Here is an 8,069-nt window from a genome sequence, read left to right as displayed (position 1 = left end):
TTCTTGTACCATATTGAGCTACAGTGGGTTTTTTTTTTATAAATAATTTTTTATAAAATAAAATTTTTGAAATTAACGTGTGGTGCAAATTTTTCTGTAAAAAAAGAGAGGACGTAGCAGCAGCGGCCGTTGCCAATAAATTTTTATTTTTTAAAATATTTTAAATTATTTTTATATTTTATAAATATTTCTTTTAGAACTTGACAAATTTCTTATCTTTTATTTTAAAAAATGAGACTTGAGTTGAATTGTCAAATGCGATCGATTAGTATTTTAAAAAAATAACCGCGGTTTTACATGTAGAATTAGCCTTTCGATTTTGAACGGTTTCATGTAGTTGCGGTCGGTTTATGATTTTTTTAATATAAATTATTATAACATGTATTCTAATTTATTTTAAAACAACAGCAATATAGTATTTTTTAAATATAGTTCAAATCATGTAGAGATAAAACAATAATCAAAATTCAAAACTAAGTTAATAATTTAACAACACAACACACTCACAACAAAAATTACATTTACAGTATTTTATCTTTTTTTTTAATTTCAAACTTAAAACAAAATATTGTGATAAAAGAAATAAATACTCTAATAAAATACTAATATGAAGAATAACTAAAAATAAGAAAAGTTTTCTTTATAGGAGTAGTAATTTTGAAGAGAATTGAGATATAATAAATGACGACTTCTTTAATTGAATAAGTTGTTTAGAAATTATTATAATCCTAAGCCAAATATTATGGCAAACGGTTTGAGCGGTGCGGTTTAGTGCAGTTCTTGGGAAAAAATAACCGAATTTTGTATGCGATGCGGTTTATGATTACTATTTTTAATCACGATTTTTATAAATTATTAAGAAAAACGGTACGATGCAATTCAGTTCTGACAGTTCAAATGGTTAATAAAAAAAATTGATCACCCCTACCATATACCAAAAAAATAAGAGTTGAAATTCAAGTTCAATAATTTGAAATATAGACATCTTAAAACTATAATCGGTCAACGAATTTTTTTCTTTATTTATAAAATATTAGATTATTTGTTTTTCCAAAAAAAAATGTGTACTATTTTTATTATTTTAAAAAAATTATTTGTTTATTTAAATATGTGTTGGTTATGTTTTAAAAAATAAAGAAAGTTGTGTGCGTATTGGTCTACTTATTTTTTATTTTATTTGTACTATTAATATTATTAATAAAAATTAATAATAATAAGATTAGGATTTAAGATGATCTATCTTTCAAATTAATGTTATAGTTGGCATCGAATCAAGTATCTCGGGTTTCGGTATTTCAGTTCGGACATCCGTAGCATTTTTACTACCTAACCCAATAACTTGACTCTTATTTCCTGTTTTTGATTTGGATACCTGAAAATATCAGTAAAATTTTTACTAGTTAAAACTTTCAAATACCTGAGAAATTTCCGATAGTTCATGGTACCAAAAAAACAACCGAAAAAATTGCACTCCTCCACAAAAACAATTTGTGGACTATCATCAAATACTATACAACCAACAAATACATCTTCTAAAACTAAATCAAAACATAGATCGAAACTGTGTAGCAAGCTTCAGTGTTTCAAGGCCACAACTTCAATTGCAAGGTTTTCACTACTGAGCGAGAAATTTCAATTCCTAGCTGCTAATCGCTAGTGGTGGAGGAACTCTCATTAGTAGAATTTCCTTCATTTACTTCGCATATTCAATGAAGTCATAGGTAGATAATTGCTGAAGTAGACGCAAGTGAAGTAATAGGGTATCATTTTGCTTCGCATTATAACTGAAGTCGTATCCAAGAAATTAGCGAAGTCGTTGGCCGGTTCAATGAAAGAAAACCGGTCCGGAATTAGACCGGTGCCGAAGTAAAACAACGACTTCTACTTCATCGATTTCGTAAAGTGCAGAAATAATAGCTTATATATAACTACATAGTTTATATTAAATGACGAAGTAATGTGTTTACCTCACATGCTTTGTATTTTTTTTTTAAGTAAATGATGTGGAATTGGTGTGCATTAGCGACGGACTGAAAAACCGTCGCTTAGTTGCGACAGTTCAAGAAAGACCACCGTCGCTAATTAGCGACGGTCTTATTAGATATACAGTCGCTAATTAGCAACAGTTTATCACATACTGTCGCTAATTAGCGACGGTTTAAAACTAAACAGTGTTTAAATAATAAGCGACGGTATTAAATAAAATGTTGCTCATTAGCGACGGTTTTTTTTATTTTTTTTAAAAAAAATTATTTTGTAATTTAATAAAAAAATATTTAATTTTGTAATTATTTGTAAAAAATTTTAAATAATCTTCTCAACTATGCGATAATCTATAAATAATCTTCTCTACAATATCACATTTTCAAATATATAAATAATCTATATAATTATTTAACTTTGTGATAAAATAAGCGAAAAAAATTAAAATTCATGAACATATATAAAAATGGAAGCGAAAAAATTTACCGTAAAGCGACACTAAAATCGCGCAGCAGAGAAAAATGGACTGAAGATGTGAAGTGGTGTTGAGGAAGTAAGTAGGCAGAAGCAGCGGCATTTTATAGGCAATTTGCGACGGTGTTATCAAAACGCGTCGCTATTAGCGACAGTTTTCAATAAACCGTCGCTAATTAGCGAAGGTTTTATAGAAACTATCGCTATTAGCGACGGTTATAAAACTGTCGCCGATTTATTTTACCGACGGTTTATAGTATTTGTCGCTAATAGCGACATTTTTTAATAACCGTTGCTAATTAGCGACGGCTATAAAGTCGTCGCCGATCTAATTAGCGACTGTCCATAGTAACCGTCGCTAATAGCGATGGTTCATAGAAACCGTCGCGAATAGACTTTTGTGTCGTCTTTTTTTCACTTACCCTTTTATGAAAATTGTCGCAAATATTTGAGATGATTTTGTTAAAAACCGTTCTTTTATTACTTTACAATTTACTTTTAATGACGAACTAATAGATTTAAAAAACTTTATTTTTTTTATTGTAGTGAAATAATTAATAAAAAACGACTTCACAATTATTGAGTTGTGGTGAAGTAAAATCTTTCTTTAACTTCGACACAATTTTAATATGACGAGTTATTTTATATTTTATTATCTCATCATTTAATTTAGTAGTATATTTAAAAGACTTCATTATTTTGTATTGTAGTGAAGTAATTAATATGACGAGTTACTTCACACATTTAATGACGAAGTAGTAGATTTAAAATACTTCAATTTTTTGTATTGTAGTAAAGTAATTAATAGAGAACGACTTCACAATTATTAATTTGTGGTGAAGTAAATTTTTTTTTTAACTTCGACATAATTTTAATATGACAAGTTATTTTTGTATTTTATTACTTTATCATTTAATTTAGTAGTAGATTTAATAGACTTCATATTTTTGTATTGTAGTGAAGTAATTAATATGACGTGTTATTTTGTATTTTATTACTTCATCATTAAATTAAGAGATAATATAAGGGAAATAAATTACAATTATGTTTCATTGTTTTACTTCACTAAATACAAATTTCAATTTTTTTTTAACTTTTTACTTCATCCAAAATATTCTGTCGAAGTAAAATGTTACAAAAAATTAGAAGTGAAGCCCGTGTTTTTTAAATTGTAAAGTAAAAAATAATGTTTTACTTCGTCAGTGCTATTACCGAAGTTGATTGTTATATAATACTTCATAATTAATAATCGCCGAAGTAACCAGTAGCGAAGTAAAAGCCAAAAATTGTACTAATGTCTTACTGACGACTCAAATAGCATTGTAAGTAAGTTTGGCTATCTTTGAACCCTTGGTTCAAACAAATATGACAACTTTTCAACAGATAGTCTTGAATGGCTAGAGTTGGTGAAATGACAAAATTTGATCATTGATAATCTGATATGAAAAATAAGTGTGTGCTAGTGAACAACTTGATATTTGAAAGAATAAGAGTGCTCGAAATCTTGTATATTTCAGATTGTAAAAGCTCCAATCTTGTCTCATTATTTCAACTATTTTGAATCTTTATATTTATACAAGAACATCTTCCAACGTTTGGAAACTTTTCAATGATCATATATAAACATCTTCAAGTTCTCTGCATAGTATAGTGCAATTAATGTCCATTAGGTTCAAATTGCTAGATAAAAGCGACATCCAAGAATTCATTAAGCATATGTTGTCTAGTTCTAAGAGGTGTTGAAGGGTTATCGATCACCAGTGATGGTAGATGAGCCTTACTCAATGTGTGTTTACATCATAGAAACTACTGAAGCATTCACAATCTGTTTTAATCAAGATCTTGATCACTCTTAATCTTTCTATCATCAACATGCTCTATTTGTCACACATATTTATATGTCTGATCACTTAAGATTATCTTGTGCTTAACATTCACTTCAATTGTAACGTCCGAAAAATCAACCTACGTAAACCACATGTATGCAAAATTGTTTTAATTGCTTAATTGTTTTATTTAATTGATTTTAATGCTAGAATGATATTTATTATATGATTATATGACATGATTGCATGATTAAATGATAATGTGACATGATTTCATGAAATTAAGGATTTTACCCGAATATTCGATAATAGGAAGGGAAAAGGAGACCGGGGACGACCAAAACAAAAATAATTATTTTTCATTAAATGATGGCAAGGCTTCCTAATTAATATGATTAAAAATGATTTAATTTTTTTTAAAAATGTTGGAGTTCGAATTATTTTACGAGTCGAGCTCGATTTTTTCCGGGAAGCCGGTTTTGGGCAAACAATGAGTTTTAAAAGATCAAAAATATTATTTTATGGAAACTAATTTTATAAACTTTTATTATTTAATTAATTAAGTGTCATTGAGCCCAATTTAATTATTTAAGTAGGTCCAATTACCCTTAAGCATATAAGCCCAAAACCCAAGGCCCATTAATATGTCCACTAAATTATAAATTAGTGTTTTAGGTTTTCAAAACCTAAGAATTGAGCCTCCAACAGCCGTGAATCACCTTGCACACACTCACACGTATTTTCGAAAATTTGGGGAGGAAAGAAGCTTGTGTTCTTCGTCGTCCGGTCGTCCAACGTCGCACCCTCGTCGAAGATCGAATAATCGAGCGTTATAAAAGCAAAGACACGTTTTCTAAACTTTTTAAACATTATACAAATCATATTATGTGTGTTTTATTTGATTATGCATGAAAAATACTCGTGTTCGATTATTTTATGTTATGTTACGTATTTTCAAAGTTTTATCGATTTCACGCTTGTTTTGAAATCGTTTTTGATTCCACCGGACACTCTGCCAAAACATGATAAAATATGATAAATTATGGACAAAACATGATAAATATGGAAAGGAAACAAGCTGAAACCGTGAGAAAGATTCAGAAAAAAAGGGGGGAACGTAAGTGGGTTGGCTTGTGTGTGTTGTCTTCTTGAGTCGGTTCTTTTGCATGGGGTATTGGGGCTCGACCAGGGCTGGGAGTTGGGTCCTAAGGGTTGTGGCTAGGTCCTAGGAAGAGTCCTAGTCATGGTTCAGGTTGGGGAGGAGTCAACGAAAGTTAGGACTTTCCCCAAGCACTTCTCACGTTCGGTTCCTATACAAAGGGCTGCAGCTTGGTAGGGGCTGGGTTAGGTGGTGTGGGTGATGGCTTGGGACGGTCCAGAGAGGGGTAGGAAGGGTCAGGGCTTGTGGTGGCTCGAGCAAGAGTCCACGCGAAGCAACACACTCACGCACGCAGGAAGCTAGGGAACACGCAGGCTGTTTTTTTCTGGTTCAGGAGCTTCGCTGCTGGGTTCTAGGGGTTGGGCTGGGTCTAGGCGTGGTCCAGGGTTGGTTAGGCTCGTGCGGGCTCAGTGGTGGCTCGGCTGGAAGGGCCCTAGACTAGATGGGAGTCCTATTGCACCAAGGAGACACACGCACACATACAGGCGTAGGTTTGGCTTCTGTCCATGAGATTTTGGGCGAGCTAGGGGCTGGTTCCTTGGGTTGGGCTTGGTTAGAAGGGTGCCTAGGTGGGTTGGCTAGGGTTTGGCTCAAGGTGGCTCGGGCGTGGCTCGAGTAAATTGGGAGATGGCTCGGGTGGTTCGATAACGTGTCAATTTCAAAAATTAAAGAACCAAAATTAAAGCCAGGGGTCCACGGGTGTGGCTCATGACTTGGAAGGGTAGAATAAATACTAAGAATGTTATGTTTAAAATTTGGGATCAAAATATTGAGTTTTGGAATTATTCGGGATTTTATCGTCACACAAAACGCTAATTAAAGAATTAATTGAAAAGCCTAGTTTTAAAATTAAATAATTATTAAAAGTCTAAGTTTTTAATTTGGGAATTTTATATTAAGGTTTGATTTAATTTGGGATTAAAACACATTAATATGTTATATTTAAAGATTAATTTAAAAGTCATCGATTTAAGCAAAATAAAAATACGAGAAAATTTATTTAAGCTTAAATAGTTATTTAGAATAATATCATGTCATTAAAAGTGAGAAAAAGATAAATTCGAGAATTTTTACGTCTAGGGGCAAAACGATCTTTTTACACTTAAGAAAATACGAAAACGCTTGGCAGCGTCCCGAAGGATCATAACGCATGTTAAATGATATTATATGATTTAAAATGATGATTTTGATGATAAAATGTATTTTTACGATTTATGGTAAAACTGTGCAATTTATACTGTTTAAAATGTTATTTTTTGGAAAGCTGTCTTACTTTATGATTTTTAAAAAGAAAAGGAAAAATATTTTGAGGGATGCGAATTGACTGTGAAAACTGATATGATATATGATGTTGTGGAGATAACGTGAGGGCCAAGGCCCCAGAGAGAACCCATATTCGGGCCAATGCTCAAGAGGGACCCCGTCAATGGAAAAAGGCCACCGAGGGATCCCGACGATCGTATTTCCATGGTGGAGCCTCGTGCCCACCCCATGAACCATGTGGAGCTAAGACTGCAGTCGACCAAATGATAAAAGCTAGTCACTTTCAATGATCAAACTTCACCCAAAATGACATATGATTGAAAGCTTATGATTAAAATTATTTTTTTAAAGGATTAATTTATGCTTAAAGTTATTTTAAAATGATTTTACGATTTATGATTTAATTATGCTTAAATGATTTTTAAATTATTTTAAATGGTTTATTTATTTTCAAAAGCTATTTTAAATAAAAATATGATTTTAAAATGCATGTGAGTGTATATATATTATTTGCTATTTATGTTTAGAGCGTGCTGAGTCTTTAGACTAACTAGACTTGTATGATGCAGGATTTGATGATTTTGGAGGCGGTGACGATTGAGTCGATCGAGTGCAGCAGTACACACCCGAGGACCATTTATGTTCCGCACTAGCTTGATAGATTTATGATTTAAAGATTATGTTAAGGATTTTTATTAGAGATATTTTTATGCTTAAACTTATTGTTAGCCGATCTTTTTAAAGGTGGATTTAGGAATTTTGGTTAGTCGATGATTTAGGATTTTATTTTATGCACTTGAGATTTCATATGTTAAATTATTATGATTCAGGATTATGTTGAATTATTTTATTTAGATAGTATTTTAGAATTTATGATTTATGATTAAAAAAAAACCGAAGTCGTTTCATCAATAGACAACGGTTTTGTGTATTTTTGTTGGCGAAGATACCATGAGTCTCAATACAAAAAGTGGATAGTTCCTAACTGAAATGGATTTTCGCAAGTTGTTGTACCAGCCAAAGTTTTTTGTTGATTGTTTTCTTTTGGTAGAAGAATGATAGAAGTAGAAAGATATTTGTTTCGAACTTTTATTAAATTGTATAATTTAATCATATTTACAATTCTAATCTTAAGCTACAAACCAAACATTATATTAAACTGTATTTTATAAAAGAAATTAATTTATATACCTTGATTTGTGCGAACAAGGTAAGGGTAAAGTGATGGACAGTCCCCAATCCAAACCAAAGTTTGCTTCAACTCCCTGGAGAGAGAAAAAGGTCACAAATATACCCCTATTACCCTTTTTCCTATTTTAAATATTAATTGATCCCTGCGCTTTCCTAAATGGTATCAGAGCTTT

This window comes from Primulina huaijiensis, chromosome 14 (genome assembly GCF_012295235.1).
Source record: "Primulina huaijiensis isolate GDHJ02 chromosome 14, ASM1229523v2, whole genome shotgun sequence".
NCBI classification, from domain to species: domain Eukaryota; kingdom Viridiplantae; phylum Streptophyta; class Magnoliopsida; order Lamiales; family Gesneriaceae; genus Primulina; species Primulina huaijiensis.
The sequence above is the reverse complement of the archived record's forward strand: the minus strand, read 5'-3'. Positions refer to the sequence as shown.